This window comes from Chiloscyllium plagiosum, unplaced genomic scaffold (assembly GCF_037043375.1).
Source record: "Chiloscyllium plagiosum isolate Xiang-an unplaced genomic scaffold, Cpla_swu_hap1 HiC_scaffold_34, whole genome shotgun sequence".
Classification (NCBI taxonomy): Eukaryota; Metazoa; Chordata; class Chondrichthyes; order Orectolobiformes; family Hemiscylliidae; genus Chiloscyllium; species Chiloscyllium plagiosum.
Window position 1 is genome coordinate 47,915,485 of NW_028270172.1, and position 21,449 is coordinate 47,936,933.

General features: G+C 41.1%; 1 protein-coding gene across 1 annotated transcript in view; it reads left to right on the forward strand.

Moving 5' to 3' along the window:
* Positions 1–5,525: 5,525 nt before the first annotated feature.
* LOC122564332 (E3 ubiquitin-protein ligase RNF182-like) overlaps positions 5,526–21,449 on the forward strand; it is a 29,072-nt gene continuing 13,148 nt past the window's right edge. The window contains exon 1 of the mRNA XM_043719053.2: positions 5,526–5,791. The gene's annotated coding sequence lies outside the window, so the exon portion shown is untranslated. The remainder of the gene's footprint in view (positions 5,792–21,449) is intronic.

A 21,449-nucleotide genomic window follows, 5' to 3' on the forward strand; every position in this document is an offset into this window, starting at 1 on the left:
GAGAATGTAGTGCTGGAAAAGCACAGCAGGTCAGGTAGCAACCTAGGAGAATCGACACTTCGGGCATAAACCCTTCATCAGGATATATTTCTCAACCCATTCTCCCCATAACCTTTGATCCCCTTTACAATCAAGAACCTATCTATCTCTGACTTAGATATACTCAATGACTTGGTCTCCACAGCTTTCTGTGGCAATGAATTCCACAGATTCACCACTCTCTAGCTGAAGAAGTTTCACCTCAGCCCTGTTCTAAAGCATCTACCCTTTATTCTGAAGCTGTGCCCTTGGATTCTAGCCTCTCCTGCTAATGGAAACATCTTCCCAAAGTCTACTGACAACTGGAAGCGGCAGATTCAAACCACTACAAATGCCGGAGGAAAGATCACAGAAGCGCTTCACAGGAGGCTCCCAAGCACTGAGGATGTCACCTAGACAGGGGACGAAACGTCTGCAACACAAATTCCCAGCTCAGCGAACAGAACCACAACGAGCACCCGAGCTACAAATCTTCTCACAAACTTTAAATTGCTGACAATACTCCAAATATGATCTGACCAGAGCCTTCTCAAGCCTCAGAAGTACATCCCTGCTTTTACATTTTGATCCTTTCAAAATAAATGCCAACATTGTATTTGCCTTCCTAACTACCAATTCAACCTGTAAGTTTACCTTAAGAATGTGCTGGACTAGGACTCCCAAGTCCCTTTGCACTTCAGATTTCTGAATTTTCTCCTCATTTAGAAAATAGTCTATGCCTCTCCTCATTCTTCTAAATTCCAATGAATATAATCCCAGTCTACTCAGTTTCTCCTCATTGGCATCATATGAATGCCACACAATAACAATCTTCAATACGAGACAATCTAATCACCACCCCTTGACATTCAATGGCACTACCATCACTGAATTATCCATTGTCAACATCCTTGGTATTACCGATGACCACAGACTCAACTAGATTCATCACAAAACCACAGTGGCTACAAGAGCAGGTCAAAGCTAGGAATACTGCATCAAGTAACTCATCTCCTCACCCCCAAAGCCTGTCCACCAATTATTAGATACAAGTCAGGAGGTTGACAGAATATTGTCCACTCGCCTGGATGAGTGCAGCTCCAACGATACTTGTCACCATCCAGGACAAAGCAGCCCGCTCGATTGGCACTACATCCACAAGCATCCATTCCCTCCAGCACCGACACTCAGCAGCAGTGTCTACTGTCCACAAGATGCACTGCAGAAATTCATCCAAGATCCTTAGACAGCACCTTCCAAACCTACGATCGTTTTCAGGTAGAAGTACAAGGGTCACAGATATATGGGAAGACCACCACCTCCAAGCCACTCGCTATCCTGACTTAGAAACATATTACAACGTGGAAGAGCTGGTGTTGGACTGGAGTGACAAAATTTAAAATCATACAACACCAAGTTATAGTCCAACAGATTTATTTGCAAGAACTAGCTTTTGGAGCGCTGCTCCTTCATCAGGTACTGTGGACATAAAACGCCTCTAGATCCTGCTTCCAAATAAACCTGTTGGACTATAACCTGGTGTTGTGTGATTTTCAACTTCATAAGTATATCACCATTTCTTGGCTGTCACTGATTCAAACTCTTGGAATTCTCTCCCTCAGGGTCTTGTGGGTCAACCTACAGCATGTAGATTGCAGCAATTCAAGAAAGCAGCTCATCACCATCTTCACAATGGCAACTGGGGGTGAGCAACTGGCCAGCCATCGATGCCCACATCCCATGAGTGAATTTTTAAAAAATAGCCATGTCTTCCTTCCTACCCTTTTACAACTAAGCCAAAAATGATGGCCTAACCTCCTGCCCTAGCCTGGTGTATGATGGCATGGAATGCATATTTTCCAGGTCAATAGACTTGCTGACAACTCTGATTGATTGTTATTTATCTATTTACATGTGGGAGGCAGCCTACCGATTCTGGTACACTCTGTAGGACAGCTTGGGAGTTGGGGAGTTAAGGTGGTGAGCTACCCAATCCATTTCATGTTCCCTCACCTGCTGAAAATACACCAGAAAAAACACGTCATAGAGTCATAGAGATGTACAGCATGGAACAAGACCCTTCGGTCCAACTCGTCCATGCTGACCAGATATCCCAACCCAATCTAGTCCCACCTGACAGCACCTGGCCCAAATCCCTCTAAACCCTTCCTATTCATTTACCCATCCAGATGCCTTTTAAATGTTGCAATTGTACCAGTCTTCACCACTTCCTCTGGCAGCTCATTCCATACATGTACCACCCTCTGTGTGAAAACGTTGCCCCATAGGTCTCTTTTATATCTTTCCCCTCTCACCCTAAAACTATGCTGTCTAGTTCTGGACTCACCCACCCCAGGGAAAAGACTTTTTCTATTTATCCTATCCATGCCCCTCATGATTTTATAAGCCTCTATACGGTTACTGCTCAGCCTCCGATGCTCCAGGGAAAACAGCCCCAACCTATTCAACCTCTCCCTATAGCTCAAATCTTCCAACCTTGGCAGCATCCTTGTAAATCTTTTCTGAACCCTTTCAAGTTTCACAATATCTTTCCGATAGGAAGGAGACCAGAATTGCATGCAATATTCCAACAGTGGCCTAACCAATGTCCTGTACAGCCGCAACATGACCTCCCAACTCCTATACTCAATACTCTGACCAATAAAGGAAAGCATACCAAATGCCACCTTCACTATCCTATCTACCTGCGACTCCACTTTCAAGGAGCTATGAACCTGCACTCTAAGGTCTCTTTGTTCAGCAACACTCCCTAGGACCTTACCATTAAGTGTATAAGTCCTGCTAAGATTTGCTTTCCCAAAATGCAGCACCTCACATTTATCTGAATTAAACTCCATCAGCCACTTCTCAGCTCTTTGGCCCATCTGGTCCAGATCCTGTTGTAATCTGAGGTAAACGTCTTCGCTGTCCACTACACCTCCAATTTTGGTGTCATCAGCAAACTTACTAACTATACCTCTTATGCTCACATAAAATGCACATACACACTTTAAGAAGTAATTCATTTGTATGTGAAGTGATTTAAGATGTTTTCAAAGTTGTGATAAGGCAGTATTTAAATGCAAGTTCTTTTTTTCTAAATTTGCTGCCATGTAAGAGATTTTCACAGTAGTATCTGCAAAAGCTTCCTCTGATCATCTTGTAGGTCTCTATCAAATCACTTTGTAGCCTTCTTCTTTCCAATGAGAACAAACTCCAGTCTCTCAGCCTTTCCTCATAAGACCTTCCCTCCAGACCAGCAACATCTTGGTAAATCTTCTCTGCACCTTTTCCAATGTTTCCACATCCTTGTAACTAGCGTTTTGTATAGTTGCAGCATGACATTATGGCTCTGGAACCCGTCTTATGAACATCTACCTGTACCAGATCAAGTACCATAACAGTATGGAAAAAGTGAATGGACCAATAAGACCAGGCTCTCCCTGTTGTGAGCAGTGTTCAGTTCTGGACACTTGTAGTGGGTAGGTCAGAGTTTCATTGGAATATTAAAAAAAAATGATTCTGACACAGGGCTGATTCTGACAGATGAGCTAATAACTCATCTCTTTTGCCAGTTTTGTGCACAATCTGGCAATTGAATATCCAATCACCAATTTTCATCACTGTGTATTTCTGCCACCATAAATTTGATTGTACTATGTGTCATCTGTTCTGGATTTGTGGTAAAGATTAGATTTAGATTAGATTACATTACAGTGTGGAAACAGGCCCTTCGGCCCAACAAGTCCACACCGCCCCGCCGAAGCGCAACCCACCCATACCCCTACATTTACCCATTACCTAACACTGCGGACAATTTAACATGGTCAATTCACCTGACCTGCACATCTTTGGATTGTGGGAGGAAACCGGAGCACCCGTAGGAAACCCACGCAGACACGGGGAGGATGTGCAAACGCCACACAGTCAGTCGCCTGAGGCGGGAATTGAACCCGGGTCTCAGGCGCTGTGAGGCAGCATTGCTAACCACTGTTCCACCGTGCCACCCACTAAATATAGGACATAGAGTTTGAAAATGACCAAACTACCACCAAATCAGTGTATCATTATCTCTATTTCTTGACTGCTGCTGATGGTCATTGGATATGCACTTACATGCTTCTTTATCAAGATGGTGTTTACTGTCCAGACCATCAGATATGTGCACACTCACCTTAGAGCTGTCTTTAAGTGTTAAATGGCTGTGCAGCATCTAAAATATAATCAAAACACTTCACAGTTTAGTTCCTCATCCAGTGTACCATTCATAGGCCATTCAGGTCAATAAGTACATGCCAGTGTTTACGCTGTACAGGATCCACCTCTCATCTGTTTATATTTAACCCAATCATTTTATCCTATGGCTTTTTCCTGCATACACTTCTCTCGTTTCCCCTCAGGTACATAGTTTCACATTCTAACCATCTTCTGGGTAAAGAGGTTTCTCAATCCTGAATTCCCTGTGGAATATAATGACTATCTTATATTTATGGTTCCAAGTTTGGCCTCCCTTTTAGGTATAAATTTTTTTTCATCTCCCCAAACCTTTTCATAATCTTAAAGAATCAGGCCTCCTCTCAACCTTCAATTTCTTGAGAAAGAGTCCTAGCTTGTTCAATTTCTTTGATAGGTATAACCACTCAGTTCTGACTACAAACTAGTACTGTATTTTTGCACCTTCTCTGTTTCTTTATTATACCAAGGAGACTAGAACTGTTCTCAGTACTACAAGTGTAGTTCAGACCAGGTTCTGCATAAACTGTAAATAACTTTGCTTTTCAATTCGATATGAATTCTGGTGTTTGTTTGCTCTTTTCCCCCCAATCTTATTTGCCTACGCTGCTGTATTTAGTGATACATGTGTCATTTGAGTCTGGGAAGATTTAGTTTTCCTTGGCAACTAATGACCAGATTCAGGTTATGTTAATTAGGTGCTGAATTTAGGCCACAGAAACTGGCCTGATTTAGGTTTGCTCTATTATCTACCTATATAATATAATAAGGTTAACTCTGGTTTGTGATTGTCAAGTAAATACCATGAAAGTAACAACTAAGCAAACAGTATTTTTACATACTAATAAACTTTACTAATCTTGTGAGCACAGAAGTTTAGGTGCATAATAGGTTTGATTAGGTAGGGTTAGAGATACCTATAAAGCAAAAGGCTTTCATCTACTTAAAGCTTGTATTAATATAAATGAAACAGTCAATGGAATGAGCTTGTTCCATCCACGTCCTGCTACAGTATGTAGTTGAGAAGCTGGGATCAGAGTTATAAATAGCCTGGTTCAGTCAGAAGCTGCTGCCGCAGTCTCTGTAGGTACCGCACCTGTGAGGTGATGTATACTCGTCCACCTGAATTCCACATAGAGTCATATTACTCTGCAATGGTAGCTGGTTTCTTATTTGGGATTAGTCATAGATTCCACTCTACATTGTATGGACTGTAATGTAAATTGCCATTATATTACCAGACAGGCTGAGCGTGAATGAGCTGCAGTCTGACCGAGTCTCGTTTAAACCTACTTCCACCACCAGTTACTCTTTGGTCATTATCGTGCTGCATTTTGCCTTGAGCCATTTGCTTCCCAGAGAGCAAATCAGCAAGTCATGGGCAGGCTCTGAATGTTATGTGCTTTATTCATTTTTTTCTTTGATTCACACTGTTACCAAGGTGACAGAGATGATCAGTCCCTCACTGAAGCAACAAAGGCATGTTACACAGTTCTGATGATGAAGGAGTGCACCATTCCATAAATCTGGGATTTAACAGGTAATTCTTTTTTCGTTTTAGACTTTATGCGAGCATTAAAGATATAAATCACCTTCAGAACAAACTTGCTTCCCTAAAAAAGATAAAACTGAACTTAAGCAATCTGGTCTTATCTTTAAACATGGTTCGATAATACAAGTCAAATTGTTCCCTGGAAGATACTCTGTAACAAGTCTGATGTCAGTTTGTTTCATACAGATCAGATATGAGTTCTACAAATGCCAGTGCATCCTTTTGGAAATGAGGTTTGATGGACGGTGGGTGTTTTGGTATCATTATTTCATCAAATACCATGAAATGATGTTTGTCTAACATGTGAAATATTTACAGCATATTAGGAAATGAACAATAGGATATGTTGTAAGATATTCAGTGTGGATCTCACAAAATAAAATCAATTTTACTGAAATGAACAAATACATTTTTCTGTCTGGTCACTGCGTGCTGGGTATCAGCACTTGGTGCTTGTGCATTGTTGATCACACCTTAACAGCTGTTTAAGTTACAACCCCAAGGTCAATTCATAGATTCAAATTGATTTAAATGTGGCACTTAGCTATAAATGTTAGACATCCACAGACTGTGTAGAGATTGGGGCAGAAGGTAAATAGATAAGTAGAATTGCAAAAATAGTTGGCATGTTCATTTACTATTTCACAAGTAAGATCAAAGCTGTAGGAAGGGTCCATGGTTGTCTCTTTCGAGTATGAAGAAAAACAGACAAACAGTTCCATGCTTCTGAGTGTTTTATAATGTGACATTCACAGAATGTTGATTTTATGAGGGAACAGAAAGTGCTGTTTTCCATAAAAAGTAAAAAGGCAATGGAAAATTCAAGAGTTAATAACTAAACAGGCCTACGGGTAGGTTTTGTTTGTAATACAATTCTTGTTAGTCTGTCAAGTTGTGCAAAAACAAAACTTAAATGCATGGTGTCATTTGAGATGGGTCTTCAGTTTTCAGTTGGAATTTAGGCCAGTAGAATCATCTTGACTAGAGCTGATCAATCATGCATGGGGAGCATGAAAAGAAGATAATCCTGGTAAAACATAAAAGATAATGAAGAAGAAAGACTATCAAAAGCACCTATATCTCTTTTACTTGCCTGATGGTGTGAAGACTAAAGTAATGACTTGATAATCTCTCTTTCTGAAACTGTAGGCATAATATTCCTCATTTAAAAAATGCAGTCTGCTTGGACTGGATGAAGAATTATAAAGGTGTGAAATAGCAAAAGGAAGTCAGTTTCCAAATCACTACAAATGCTTTGATCATATTCATAGTAAGGAATTCTTCCCAACCTCTAACACTCTCTCAATAATTTCCATAAATAGTTCTGTCCAAGGGACACTTGGCATTTATTGTGCATCTTGCTGGTCACTACTATGCAAATTACATTCATTCCAAAACTAATAGTCTGCACCTTAATATTTGTATGAACAAGACTGGCAAAAGTGTTCAGCAACTGTCAATCAAAAAAATTATATTAATTCTGAAATTGTCAACTGAATACAGAAAAAGGTATATGTTTTCAAATCTTTACAAACTGGAATTAGCCATCATATTGGGTCAGCAAGATGATAAACATTAAAAATCTTCAATTAATAGAAAATAGTAAAAATGTTTTGTAGAATTTGATTGCCTGTTGAACACAATAAAACACATTAAAATGAGAAACAAACATGAAAGTACCAATGTCCAATGTGATCTAAAACAAAACAAAACTGTTCAAAGCAAATGACCTGCAGGTACAATGGCATTTCTGTTCCTGTAAGATGCAAACAGTGTAGAGAAAGATAGAACACAGATGTCATTTTTGATCGTGATTGTGAAGTGGAGGTGCTGGTGTTGAACTGGGATGGACAAAGTTAAAAATCACTCAACACCAGGTTATAGTCCAACAGGGTTATTTGGAGGCACTAGCTTTCAGAGTGCTGCTCCTTCATCAGGTAGTTGTGGAGCAGGATCATAAGACACAGAATTTATAGCAAAGGATTACCACGCAATGGACACCACACAACAATCATCAGACAGGGGTGTTCCCTTCCAGTCGGGGAACACTTCAGCAGTCAGGGACATTCGGCCTCGAACCTTCGGGTGACAATCCTCCAAGGTGGACTTCGGGGCAGGCAACGAAGCAGAGTGGCCGAGCAGAGACTGATAGCCAAGTTCAGTACCCATGAGGATGGCCTGAACTGGGACCTTGGGTTCATGTCCACTACACTATACACTCTCACACACACACATACACATTCTTACATACTCACACACTCAAGCAGAACCCCTGTCATACACATACTCTCTCTCATATACACACATATTCAGCCCTTAAAATCACACCCACGCACACACTCTCTCACAGGCTTATACCCCATCACACTCTCACACACACACTTTACCAAGCTTGCATGCATGCAAACACTCTCTCTCACGTGCATTCACATTCACACGCACACACATACTTGCACACACACTCTCTCTCATGCACATGCACACACATATAAGTCTTTGGGGTGAATTTGTGTTTGCAGAATTATATTTGCAGATACATTCTATTTTGCTCAAAAAATGCACAATCTGCAAGCAGTCAATACAGGCAGTCAATCCATGTAACATTTTATAAATTCTTACTTTGGAAATAGAACCAGTCTGACTCAAGATTGGAATACAGACACTCTAACCTCACACCTTTAATACATTGTCTGAGCTGAGATGTCACTTTTTTTAAAAAAAACCTTAAGTTGTCTCGAGAATGTGACTCAAAAAAGTTCTGAACTGAACACTGCAACCTATTCTGAAAGATGAAAGACTTAACAACAATCTAGTTTGTTCAATGTATCATTCCAGTTGCATAACACTGTAATCTTTTGCAGTAAAGTCTGTGTCTTATGATCCTGCTCCACAGTTACCTGATGAAGGAGCAATGCTCTGAAAAGCTAATGCTTTCAAATAAACCTGTTGGACTATAACCTGGTGTTGTGTGAATTTTAACTTTATTTTTGATCATAACAGTTTTTTCAGGTTGATGATTTAGGACAGATATTGCTAAGTATTTATGACCATGTTATACAAATATAATAAGGATGGTAATGAAATTAGCTGCGTGATTGTTTGCTCTCAATGTCTTGCAATGTGTTCAGATAAGTGATGTTTGATCACGGCTGTTATTCAAAACTAGGTGTAAGGTTCCTCATTAATGAATAGCTTAGAACTCTGGAAGGTTGAACAGTCGAAGTAGAGGAGACACCAGACATGTCTGCTCTGCTTAGATTTTCCAGGTGTGGATATGACCTAGGAACTATTTACCATTGAAGAAGTCAAACAGTTCTTTGGAAGCACGATGTGGATTCTATAGCAGACCTAAGCAGTGCAGCCAGAAAAAGCAATTAGTCAGACACTGATCTGTCTGAAGTGAGTGGGCTGTCTTTCAAAACACAGCAGGATCCAGCAGCTGACATGAATGACAGATAATGTGAGTCCCATGGCATTAATTTCAGGTGAGCCACTTGCTTCGTGGAGCGGTATGTGCAACCTGTGCACTGCTAATTCTACACCTGAAAATGGGTCATGACCGATTTCTAACTGCGCAGATATATTTGTCCTTGGCAAAATTGTTGTGAAAGCAAGTAGGAAACAGAAATTTGACCTTTCCAGTTCTTAGCAACAGGGATTGGTACATTCTAAAACAGAAATTGCCCATCATTCAAAAATGAAATAACATAACAGCAGTTTTTCACTCTGTCAGTAAGCATATGATATGTAGCAATCTGCAAAATCCAGCCGCTGCAGTCAAACTGAACTCTGATCATCTTTGCTGAGTAAATCCACCCATACCCAAATTATAATACTTTACATTTCACCCAGTCAAATTAAATTGCTCATGATAGATTGATGGATGGTATTTGTGTTTCAGGTTTCATCTTTAAATAAGCAAGTTCCTATGGGCAAATTGTGGTTTAGTTATTTTGATTTATAAGAGAGTAAGTGTCAGCTCAGGGCAACTTCTTTGTGCGCAGATGACATTTGTATGAGTCATTAGCTCTGTCTCTACTATTACAACCATCTACTAATTACACCAAAGTGGCATAAGCTAAGATCTTAGATTTTGATTTATATATTTATTTTTGAGTTGTTTATAATTTTTTTTCCACTTTAACAGCTTTAGAAAACGAATAATGCTGAGAATGAGAAATCAGAGGCTTGAGGAGAGAATTGAGCTACTATGAATCTGTTCTAGCACTGCAGCAGGGAAGGCTAAGAGGAGATGTCAAGTTTTTTTAACACGGTGCAAGTTTTAATGGGGTCAATAGTAGTACATTTTTCCTTTAGTTAACATTGATGAAGATCATCAGTTTAAAACTGAGAATGAGAGAGTGTGATAATGCTCATGGAGAATCATCAATTAATCTCTTTGAGGAGCTCACTGAATAACAGGCAATGGGCTGCCCAGCTGCAACTCATTACCTGAGCCCTTGATTAAGGACACCCAGGCTCCCAGCCCAGCTGTTTATTTTGCAATGCTGTGGTGTCTGTGGACCATGTATATATTGGTTGTGAGTGTTTGCATTCCCTTTTTAGTTGTTTGAAAAACCTTCTTTTGTGTTCTTGGTTGCACTTCTGCTCAGTGCTTCTGGTCTTTGGGCACCTGGTGTGAAGGGATGAAGGGAGACCTGACCACCTCCTCATGGGTCTGCTCCTCAGCCTGGAAACAGACTGTGGAGGTGGTCATCTCTGCCGACTGTCTTCCCTCTTCTATGGCTACATTCATGCCCGATTGTCATTGGAGTGGGAGCACACATTGTCCATCACTGATTTCGATGCCTTTGGAGAAAGTTGGGCATCGTGGGGGAACAGTTTAGTTTATTTTGTGGCACTGTGGAGTCTGTGAACCATGTATATTTTGGTTGTGGCCAATTGCACCCCCTTTTTAGTTAACTGAAAAATCTTCTGGACAAGTCGGACTGAAGGGTCTGTTTCCCTGCTGTACATCTCTATGACTTCATCCCCAAGCTCCTGATCTTTGGATATCCAGTGTGAAGGGGTATGGGCTTCATTTCCCTCTCCAACTCCAATTTAGTTTAGTCCTTTCTCATTCTCCTTACCCCCATCCCTTCACTTTTGATGGTTCGCATTGCCCATAATAGACTTTGCTTATAAATACTTAATTGGCTACACAGGTGATTTACTGCTGACGGTTAGCAGTTTATATAAAAAAGAAAATGTCACGGTGATTTGGTGATGGAAAAGATGCTATTCAGTTTTGTGTGATAACATTTATAGGTATAAAGAGAAGAAAGCAGACCCTCTATTCAAGCTGGGACTAGTATATGTACTTTCTATATGTACGCCATGAGATATGGCTCTATTTTGCTGTGCAGCAATAAACAATGCTCCTTTCCAGTCAGGCTTCCTGAGTTATTACAAATGGTTTAGGAGAAATGTATTTACACAGAAAACTTAAACAGGCTACGCATTTGGCTCAAGATGTACTTGAGGCTTAGATTATTGCATATTTCAAGAGACAAGAGGAGATTTATAGAAGCAACAGAATAAAAAGGACGATGGGGAGGAGACAGGGCAATGCCATTGGTTTTTGAACTGCTCTGAGGATTTGGTGCAGTTTCAATTGTCCAGATAGATTTCTTCTATGCTGTTACTTCATAGAATTCATTGAGCATCTTTGCCATTGTAATTCTGAAGTGGTGCCATGCTGTTTTTATGGGTATGTTGGCATACTATGCTGCTGCTGCTGATAGCTGCTGCTACCATCCACTCTTAAGTGTAGGAAATTACAAGGTCTGGATGGTCTTGCATGGTACAGGTAACTAGAAGACAAGCTATACTTTATTGCATATTAGTAACTAATGCTAACTGAGACCCAGTTTGGGTTTTGCCAGGACCACTCTGCTCCTGACCTCATTGCAGCCTTTGTTCAAACATGGACAAAAGAGCTGACTTCCAGAGGTTAGAGTGACAGCCCTTGACGTCAAGACCAAGTGTGGCATCGAGGAGCCCTGGCAAAACTAAAATCAATGGGTATTAGAGAGAAAGCTGTTTGGAGTCGAAAAAGATGGCATTTGAAAAGTACAGCAGGTCACGCAGCATCCAAGAAGCAGGAGAGTCGATGTTTTGGGCATAAACCCTTCATCAGGAATTGAAACATTGACTCTCCTGTTCCTTGGATGTGCCTGATCTGCTGTGCTTTTCCAGCACCACCCTTTTTGACTCTGACTCTTCAGCATTTGCATTCCTCACTTTCTCCAGGCAAGCTGTTTGGAGTCATACCTAGCATATAGGAAAATGGTTCTGGTTGTTGGAAGTCAATCATTTCAGCTCCAGGACATCTCTGCAGGAGTTCCTCAGGGTCATAGGTCCAACCATCTTCAGCTGCTTCCTCAATGACTTTGCCTCCATCATAAGGTCAGAAGTTGGGATATTCGCTGAAAAGTTCACAATGTGCGATTCCTCAGATGCTGAAGCATTCTATGTTCAATTGCAACAAGATCTGGACAATATCCAGGTTTGGCCTTCCAACTGGCAAGGAACATTTGCACCACAAATACCAGGCAATCCCACCTCAAGTAAGGAACAATCTAACTATTGAATGTTGCCTTAACTGAATCCACCACTGTCTGCATCGTGGAGGTTACAATTGACCAGAAACTCAGTTGGACTCACCATAGTGGCTAGCTGAGCAGAAGCTAGGAATACTGCAGCAAATAACTCCCCTCCTAACTCCCCAGAGCCTATAAGGCACAAGTCGGGAGTGTGATGGAATACCCCTCACTTGCCAATAAATCCTGGCCACCCAGCGATGCTCACATCCCACAAGTGAATTAAAAAATTTAAAACTACAGGTTACATTGATATGATAGACATTGTTGTTGAGATGATAGGTTGAAATTTGCATCATCTTGGTCAAGTCTTTGCAGGGTCTGTCACGATGAGGCCTAACGACTGTCTCGCTGTATCTCTCCAAACTCATCTCATTAATTACTTATCATGTCCCTATAGTGTCTCTCATGGATTTTCAATCCATCTTTACTCACGCCATTTTCAGAGCAGCTCACCACTCAGCGTGTATCCTGAAATTGATTGACATCCCTTGCAGTTGCACAATTTTTAAGTGATCTCTCTGCGTCTATACAAGCACTATCTGGAACTGCCATGCATGTTAGTTAACATTTGCCCTGAATATGGCAGATAGTGGGAAATTGGTCCACTGCTTTAAGAGCAAGGTCATGGAGGTTGTGCTGGAAGGAATGGTACTGATGCAGGTATTTCTCCTCCATGACCAGCAGTGGAGACCACGATACCAAAAGATGGCGAGCCTGGTCCAAGATTAAAGCAGTCTCAGCCTTCTGGAGGAATACCCAGCAGTGTAGGGAGAAGGCCAATACCATTCTCTACTCTTCTAGGGTAAATGTCACCATCTTCTCCCCAAAACCTCACACTCAGTATCACTACTATTGGACCCACCTCTCACCAATGCTCATGCTCTACCAATCTCACTGACACGTGCAACATCTTCCCTCACTCACCACAATCTCTGACAGCACTAATCCTGCATGCTCTATGTATCGCTAACTCACTCAGGACATCTCTCCATTGGCACCAACAGACATAGTTGTGCTACTCACTTTCATCCATTATAATACCTACCTGTCCCCCATTCCTGGAGGAAAAAAGTCCATGATAGAGCAGAAAGAGTCAAGACAGGTGATGTGCTGCCTGTCTTCTGGCTTCTTACCCCTTAATGTGATGTGGATCCTGATTCTGACTGTCCTGAGCAGGGCCTGGACTGGTATTGGAGGTTGCCTTTGACATTCTGTACTGGGAAACCCCAAGTGAATGTTTGAACCCCTTTGAATTGACTGAGACCTGATGACAAGCATGACCAGCTTCCTGGCTTTGTGTCTGTGCTCAGTGATACAGCAAGACAACAGTAATGTGAGCCCAGTTGTCTGGCTGAGGGGGCAATGCACAAAAAGACAAGGCAAGACAATGCAAGGCGGGGATGTGGTGAGCATTTGGTTGGCTCAGAGTGTGTGCATGCTGTTAGAAGTGTCCCTGAGCGCACAGTCTCCTTGCTGCAGTATGACAATAATAGTTTTCAGTACAGCCTGCAGTACAGCATTGAAGTCCAGAACTGTCTGTTTTGAACTGGAGAAGAGCATTGGGGCTTTTTGGAAGCTGCCACGTATCAAATACCAATATCCGCAAACATGTTGGCACCCAAGGAATGTGCACTGAGATGGTGTGGTCTGATTTCCAGCATGGAGGTCATTTGCAGTGAGCTGGATCTACCAGGTGGTCACTCTGGTTCTTTTGTCAAGTTTTCCCGAAATTATGACTATTTAACTGGTTTGGTAAGATGGGTGGCTGAATAATAATCAGACAAGCCGAGGAGTTTACCAGAGTAATTCCCATCAAATGGCAACTCACTGCTGCCTTGTGAGAACCTTGTCTTGTTGCTTGTGAATAGCACAAAAGATGAAACGAGTTGCTCATGACATCAAGATGGGCTTCACCACATTTGTCACCCAATTTGGTCAGACATCTTCCCAAAGCCCACGTCGCTCAGACCCTTATAAACCTTTGCCCTATGCAGAGGACCCGACATTAGTTTTCCTTTGTGATCATAAATTGTTCAGCCCACAGGTTTATATGACATCATCATAGTAGATGGGGCTTATGGCACACCCTGGTATTAACCCTTTCAAAGCACCTATCCACCTTGACAGACCTGATATTTCTAAGTAAAAACTAAAAGAACTGTAGATGCTCTTTAATCAAAAACAAAATCGGAGTTCTGAGAAAGGGTCGCTAACTCTGATTTCTCTCCAGAGATGCTGCCAGACCTGCTGAGCTTTCCCAGCAACTTTTGTTTTTGTTTTGGATATTTCTGCAGCTTGATTGACCTAATGGATTTTAAATAGTAAATTCACAGTATGAACATTGGATTTACAATTTATGGTCTAAAGTTAATACCTTTCGCAGTAAGTTGTGCCCATGAAATATAATCAAGCTCCTGGAAATTAGCTTCCTGTCCTTTGCCAGAGGAGTTGGCACTGCTGTTATTCAAATCTGTGGAAGAAGAACAAAGTTCACAAATACAAATAGTCAGAATTTATGGAATTATGTTATGTAGTTTTCCCCAAGACATTTAATTGGGGTGGTTTTGTTTCTGTTTTTGGATGAAAATGGAGCAGGTCGAGGTTGTAAAAGGGTGCTAAATTTGATAGAAATCTGGTCTGTTAACTTACTTACTTTTAGTCCCACTCAAACTTCCAGTTGGGTCTGGATCAGGAAAGTTCATGACTCATAACTTTCCAGTGAAATGGACTTCTTACCTGCAACCCGGAATAGCATTCAGCGTTAATAGGGATGCAACATTTAGCCGTTGGCCGTGAAACATTAAACAAAAACTCTGTAGGTCTGGAGCATCTATAGAGAGAAGCAGAATTAATAGGTGGAATCTCCATTTTTGGCCAGTGGTCTCATTAACTGCCTGAAAGGGTGACAAGGCACTGGCACTGACTGAGGAAGAAGGCCCATTCTACCTTTTTGCCATCAGGCAGGTAAAAGGTTAAAAGGAGGGCTTTAATCCAGCAAATAAGGTCCCTGAGTGGGGAAATGGAGCAGACATCCTTCCCAACAGAGCTGTGAGCAAATCCGAAGCCAGCAGCACCATTTAGAAGACAACGGGGGTTGCACAGGAGACGAGCAGGTGGTTTGGAAGTAAGAGCAGGGGTTGACAGTGAGTGACCTTCAGTCATTCACCAGGCTGCCTGCCCTCTATTTTCTCTGTAAGGGAAAGTGGCTCGTTTGCAGGCCCACCTGCAGATGTGTTAACCCCAGTAGTGGTTGGCTGAGGCCCTTACATGACCATAGACCTTCCCAATAATACTTAACTCCAACCCAATGGAGCTGGGAAGACACTGGAAATTGCGTATGCCTCCTCCCTGCCTAATTAAATGGTCTTTGCACTTTCAACTTCACCTCTTTTGGATGTAAGAAATTCTACCCAACTCTTCAAATTGAATACAACTGTTCTCCAGCAGTCTACTCGAAACATTAACTCAGTTTTTTCTCTTTTGTAAATGGTCTCAAACTTGTTGAGTTAATCTAGCACTTTCAGCTTTTATTGCAGATATCTAGCATCTACACTGCATTTTCCTTTTATATTCAGCATGTTAAAGTCTTTCTTGGCTCTTTCTGTGTCTCTGTTGGTATTCCTTTTGCTGAGACTCAGGATTTCACCATTCCTTGTACTAGCTGCTCTTCATTACTACTTTTTTTCCCCATCGTGACTCTTGACACCTATTGGTTTTATTGGCTGGAATGGAAGAGAACAATCTATGGAGAAATGCCAGGTGATCAAGCTGCCCAAGGGATGCTCCACCACCTCACGTGTTCATAATCACCCATCTGCGAAGATAGAGAAATAATCTAACTTTGATTCAGGCAATGCTGTTGGAAACGTCTCTTCCCAAAGACTTTTGTTAGAGGAGATCCCTACTGTACAACAATCATGTGCGAATGCCTGTTGGAATAGCATTGTAAAAAAGAAAGCATGTTTAGATCTGAACAAAGAAATACCTGTTACGCTTAGAATTTCAAAATTAAATTAATTCATAGGGTGAATACTATTGTCCATTCCTAGTTGGCCTTGAAAAGGCAGTGGTCTTGAACGACTGCAGTTCATTTGTTATAACTACATTCACAATATCATTGAAGAGGGAGTTCCAGGATTTTGACCCAGCAACTCTGGAGGAACAGCAATATATTTCCTTGTCTGGATGGTGATTGGCTTGGAGGGGAACCTTTAGGTGATAGTATACCCATGTATCTGCTGTCCTTGTCTTTCTAGACTTTGGTGGTATGGGTTTGGAAAGTGTTGTCTACAGAGCTTTGGTGAATTTCTGTAGCGTTTGAATGAATGCAGCTCCAACAGTACTCAAGGTGGTTTGAACCATCCAGGACAAGGAGCAGGAGAATCGACATTTCGGGCATAGAAGGGCTTATGTCCGAAACGTCGGTTCTCCTGTTCCCTGGATGCTGCCTGACCTGCTGCGCTTTTCCAGCAACACATTTTTCAGCTCTGATCTCCAGCATCTGCAGTCCTCACTTTCTCCTACCATCCAGGACAAAGCAGCCTGCTTAATTGGCACTACATCCACAAACATTCAGTCCCTCTCCCGCCAACACTCAGTAGCAGCAGTGTGTACTATCTACAAGATGCACCACAGAAATTCACCTGGGTCAACAGCGCTGTATTTGCTATTGTCAATTCTGGCACCTTAGTTAATGCCAGGTCATCTGTTCAATTTCATTTTTTTTTTAGACTTTCTCACCGTTGGTAAAACTGAATAGGCCATTTCAGAGAGTAGTTAAGAGTCAATCACATTGCTGTTGGTCTGGCAGACCAGATAAGGACAGCAGTTTCTTTTCCGAAAGGACGTTAATGAACCAGATGGATTTTTTTGTGACAATTGACAATGACCATCATTAGACCCTGAATTCCAGATTTTTATTATTGAATTCAAATTCAATTTGAACCAGTGTCTCCAGAAAATTACTTGAATCTATGAATTACTAATCTAGCCTCCCCCAGTTTGTTTTGTACAAAATCATGAATGCCCAGTCATACATTGGCAGAGTAGCAGAAAGGATAAGGGACTATCAAAGAATACAGGAGAATACAGATAGACTGGAGAGTTGCGGAGAAGTGGCAGATGGAGTTCAATCCAGGCAGATGTGAGTTGATGCATTTTGGGAAGTCTAATTCTAGAGCGAATTATACAGTGAACAGAAGAGCCTTGGGAAAAGTTGATGAGCAGAGAGATCTGGGAGTACAGGTCCATTGTACCCTGAAGGTGGCTGCACGGGTGGATAGAGTGGTCAAGAAGGCTTGCCTTCATATGACGGGGTATTAAGTATCAGAGCTGGCAGGTTATGTTAAAATTGTACAAGACATTGGTTCGGCCACATTTAGAATACTGTGTACAATTCTGGTTGTCACATTACTAAAAGGATGTGGACGCTTTGGAGAGGGTGCAGAGAAGGTTTACGAGGATGTTGCCTGGTATGGAAAGTGCTAGCTATGAAGAGAGGTTGAGTGGGTTAGGTTTGTTTTCATTAGAAAAAAGGAGATGGGGGGGGACTTGATTGAGGTTTACAAAATCATGAAGGGTATAGACAGGGTGGATAGAGACAAGCTTTTTCCCAGGGTGAAGGATTCAATAACGAGAGGTCACGCTTTCAAGGTGAGAGGTGAAAAGTTTAAGGGGGATACACGCGGCAAGTACTTTACACAGAGGGTGGCGGGTGCCTGGAACGCGTTGCCAGCAGAGGTAGTAGAGGCAGGCACGATATATTCACTTAAGATGCATCTGGACAGATGCATGAGTAGGTGGGGAGCTGAGGGATACAGATGCTTAAGAATTCGGCGGCAGGTTTAGACAGTAGATTTGGATCGGCTCAGACTTGGAGGGCCGAAGGGCCTGTTCCTGGTCTGTAAATTTTCTTAGTTCTTTGTTCTACTATTAAAGGTCCCCCCCCCCATATGCTCAAAATGTCTAAACATTTCAGAAAATCAGCATCTCTTTAAAACAATTCATTATATAGATGTCTCTTTCTTTCATTTTCACTATTACTGTTAAATATGTATTGTTTAGACTTGTGTAACTTTAAAAATATTTGTTCCTTTGATATGCTATTGCTGTGATGATATTTATGTAGAATAGAATCATAGGAAGGTTCCAGCCCAGAACCCAGTGCGTCCATGCTGAGCTCGTTGTAACAGCCAGTCAGAAAAGCCCACTACTCAGCAATGTTCTTCTCTTCAGTTAATTTTTCATTTTTTTTGAACACTGCAAATGAACCTGCCTGCATCACACTCATTGGAAATGCACTTTAGAACTTAAAACGTTTTTCTTCATTTTTTTTGCCAGTTTTTGGATCTGTTCTGGCAGTTTTTCCTTGAAGTTTGCCTCATTGTTTGCCTCAAAGGTGCCTGTTTTCATGGTGAACTGCACTGGATGCTACTATGGGAGCAGCTGTGGTATCCCTTTGTGTATATCTTGTTGCATGCTCTAAAGGAAGAGGATCACACAAGGCATGTTATGCAGGTTTTTATCTTTCCAACATCAGCTTAGTACACAAGGTCAGGCATCCGTACCTAGAACTATCAAATGAAGCCAGTACACCAACATAGCATTTCTCTAAAGAAAGGTCACTGAGCTTTGCAGAATGCCACAGCCAGACCACTTCAGCAATAATGTTTGAGGTAATACTTTAGTATAAACTGAAGAAGGGCCTGTGCCCGAAACGTCGAATCTCCTGTTCCCTGGATGCTGCCTGACCTGCTGTGCTGTTCCAGCAATAAAGTTTCAACTTTGATCTCCAGCATCTGCAGACTTCACTTTCTCCTCGAATACTTTAGTTTAGCCCATCAATGATGTCTGAAATTCTTGTAGCCTGTGTATGTCACAATAAGGTCATCTGTTAAGGACTGTTGAAGGCACAGAGTGTCGAGATGACCCCAAGTGCTGGAGACACGTCTGCCCAAAAGAGTAGGGAATCCATCAGAAAAATATTTCAAGTGAAAGGTCATCCTTTTGTCTTTGTTTCTCACCATTCACATGCTGTTGGAATATTTTCAGTATTTTCTAATGAATGGCATTGTATGTTGTTTTGAGCTTTAAGTAACCCTTTTATGCTTTTTTTTTGCATGTTCTAAAGGAAGAGGGTAATAAGAGTCATGTCATGTGTCTGTTTTTGTACCTTGGGAAACTAACAATTTACATTTTATTAAATTTTAGAATACCAGTTTCTGCAGTCTTTTGCTTTTTGTATTGATGCAATCACTCATCAAAAAGATACTGTCACCTAAATGAACCGACAATCAAGCACACCCTGAGGACTTTTGAATTTAATGCATTTCATTGGTTTTGCTGCGTATTTACTCCTTGGATACAGTAGATATATGAAATCCATATTAATCATATTAACTGAGGGTCAAAAGCAATCAGTTGATGACAACCGTTGCTTATGCTCTTGCCAAGAAAATAGAAGGTTGTGGATCCAAGCCCCATGTCAGAGAATTGAACACAAGACCTGGTCTTAGAGTTCAGTGCAGTAGTCAAGACATAAAATGTATAGGGAAAGGGAGAAAACCATACGGTCCAATGATCATGGCTGATCTCAGGCTTCAACTCCATTGTCCTGCCTTACCTCAAAACTCTTGATGCCTGGAAAAACCAAAAATCTGCCTGTCTCAGCCTTAACTATGTTCAACGATGATGAATGATTTTTGGAGTAAAGAATTCCCAAGATTCACAATCCTTTGTGTGAAGAAATTTCGCCCCCTCTCAGTCATGATTGGCCCTTCATTCTGAAATTGTGCTGAAAGAGCATTGATTTGTTAGCATTGGATTTGAGATGAAATAATAAACAAAAGATCTTCCCAGATGGATTTAAAATATACCATTATACTATGTGAAAATTAGTAGAGGAGTTCTTCTGGAGATATGATCATTTATTTCATTGCTGGGTGTGGAAGTATGTGGATAAATTAGTAGGCACATTTTTGGCACTATGGTGGTAACATATTTAAATGTGGCACTTTAGAATGTCCTGAGGTCATAAAAGGTGGGATAAAGTACAAGACCTATCTTTATCTCATACTTCACCTGTACAACAGATATGTCCTTACTTTGTATTACTGGCAAGACTGAAGTCTGTGTTTAACTGAAGTTACAACTACAATTTAGTGTTAGTTCAGTGTTTTGCCAATGTCATTAATGTTACACTTGTGGGTCTGTTATTGACTTTTGTTGTTAATATAAAATTGACAGTATTTATTCAGCTACCAGTAATACAAATCTCTGGATTTTCATTTTTATTGAATGATGGCTCGGTGTCAAAATTACCCCTAGGCCTCCAAATCAATTGTTCAGATTCTCATTGTTCACCAGCGAGAATCGTGTTTTGATGTCCAGACTTTAGTTAGAAAATGAGATGTTGCTCTCTCTTTTGAGAAAAGCTTTGCTTGATTTCCCCAATTTTTTTTTGCCATGGCCCATGTTGTTCAGAGCCTGGGAAGATTTCGCCTTTTTCGAACTAATTTCTCCTGATCAATGTCTTTTATCAGTAATTTGAGAATACAATATTCATCATATTAGAACATCAACTGAGGGTGTGCTTGGAAGCTGGAATCTTTCTGTGACTTAGCTATGGAGTCACACTTGAACATCTTCAAATTTAGACATTCCAGAGAAAACAGCAGATCGTTACTTGTCAGGCCAAGCCACTGCTCAAAATACAAAGTTGTTGCTGAGATGCAAATGAAGTTGCTTGTTATTTCTTCTCTTTGCTGATTAGGAAGCTGAACCAGTGTTTGGTATCCAAAAGAAATTATTTATTCATCTTTTGCAGAATAGACTATGTAAGCACTGAATTAGATCATATAGCTCAGGTAGGGATGCTTGTGTGGATTGAATCTTTAGGTTGACTTCTTCAAACACTGGGAAGAAGTTGGTACAGAACATTAGGTGGATTGACATGGCACCCTTGTGGTGCTCTTTTGTTTATAATAATGAACTTCTGAAAATGCATAAACAATCCATGCTATTCAAACCATGAGAACAAGGAG